Source organism: Austrofundulus limnaeus, unplaced genomic scaffold, assembly GCF_001266775.1.
Source record: "Austrofundulus limnaeus strain Quisiro unplaced genomic scaffold, Austrofundulus_limnaeus-1.0 Scaffold866, whole genome shotgun sequence".
Classification (NCBI taxonomy): Eukaryota; Metazoa; Chordata; class Actinopteri; order Cyprinodontiformes; family Rivulidae; genus Austrofundulus; species Austrofundulus limnaeus.
The window spans coordinates 33,517-35,267 of NW_013953268.1; the positions used below are offsets into that span (position 1 = coordinate 33,517).

Genomic DNA, 1,751 nt, shown 5'->3' on the forward strand with positions numbered 1-1,751 from the left:
GTGAACTGTAATGAACTGTAGTGAACTGTAGTGAACTGTAGTGAACTGTAGTGAACTGTAATGAACTGTAGTGAATTGTAGTGAACTGTAGTGAATTGTAGTGAACTGTAGTGAACTGTAGTGAATTGTAGTGAACTGTAGTGAACTGTAGTGAACTGTAGCGAACTGTAGTAAACTGTAGTGAATTGTAGTGAACTGTAGTGAACTGTAGTGAACTGTAGTGAACTGTAGTGAATTGTAGTGAACTGTAGTGAACTGTAGTGAACTGTAGTGAACTGCAGTGAACTGTAGTGAACTGTAGTGAATTGTAGTGAACTGTAGTGAACTGTAGTAAACTGTAGTAAACTGTAGTGAACTGTAGTGAACTGTGGTGAACTGTAGTGAACTGTAGTGAACTGTAGTGAATTGTGGTGAACTGTGGTGAACTGTAGTGAATTGTAGTGAACTGTAGTGAATTGTAGTGAACTGTAGTGAACTGTAGTGAATTGTAGTGAACTGTAGTGAATTGGGACCAGCTCTACCTGCTGCTTCAGGTGAGTTACATCATCATGGCTGAACGACACCAGCTATGACCTCAGAGAGCTGCTGATTCTCACTGTGACCAGAATAAAGATTATTTAATGTCTATCACTCTACAGCTGACTGTCTTCACCCTGAAGGTCAGACCATGCAGTGAGCTCCATCTCATACTTTACAGGTGTCTGTCAGCATGTCAAAGGTCAAAGGTCATGGCCTCTTCTCTCCAGGTTTGAAAAGTTTCATCTGAAGGAACCAGAGGACAGATCTTTACCCAGAATGCACTGCAGCAAACAGCTCCTCCAAGCTGTCGGCACAGAGGTGAAACTAAAATAGTTCAACAAAGATCCCCTGTGACGACAGATGCATCACTCTGACAAAGACTGCTGTTTTCAAACATACCTGTGTGTGTCRGCAGCAACCCAGAATATTTCTGATAAAATCAGAAAACTATTTGAACGTTGAGTTGTCAGCATGTGTCATCACACACTGACACGCCTCCATACCTGCAGCAGGTCCAACAGGTGAGACGGTACTGGGAAACGGTTCTGATGGACCGGTTTTATTTAAATATAGATGTCTTCTCTCGTTTTGAGTTGGATGTTATTTAAGCACACTCAGTAAACCAGAGTAGGTCATCCTGTGTTTGTGACCAGAGTCTGCAGGGTCCAGTTCATGAAGTCCGACCAGAACCCAGAACCCAGGACCCTGAACCCAGAACCCAGACCGTTCAGCAAACAGTTCTCTTATAAAACTCACAGAAAACATCAGAGAGCTGCTCCAACAGGAAGTGTTTGAGTGCAGACAAACACAACCCTGAGGGAGGGGCCGACAGGTGAGACACGCCTACAGGTGAGACACGCCGACAAATCCCTTCAGGTTCCCCCAGAGCTGAGCAGCAGAAACAGGTGTCAGCAGGTTCTGAGTGGTTCTGATCCAGAGGAGCCGACAGAAAGGTAGGAAAACAACATGACAACAACTTTAACTAAAACCTGATCAGTTCTGATCAGAACCTAACCCTGAGTTCAGTTCAGAGTCTACCTGTTCAGGTAAACTCTACCTGTTCAGGTAAACTACCTGTTCAGGTAAACTCTACCTGTTCAGGTAAACTCTACCTGTTCAGGTAAACTCTACCTGTTCAGGTAAACTACCTGTTCAGGTAAACTCTACCTGTTCAGGTAAACTCTCTGTTCAGGTAAACTCTACCTGTTCAGGTAAACTACCTGTTCAGGTAA

The 1,751-nt window shown here is 43.8% G+C and overlaps 1 protein-coding gene across 1 annotated transcript in view; it reads left to right on the top strand.

The window, feature by feature from the left end:
• Positions 1-1,377: 1,377 nt before the first annotated feature.
• The window catches only part of LOC106532999 (arf-GAP with Rho-GAP domain, ANK repeat and PH domain-containing protein 1), a gene marked incomplete in the record, with an annotated part of 27,525 nt that continues 27,151 nt past the window's right edge, over positions 1,378-1,751 (top strand). The window contains 1 exon segment of the mRNA XM_014029195.1: positions 1,378-1,472.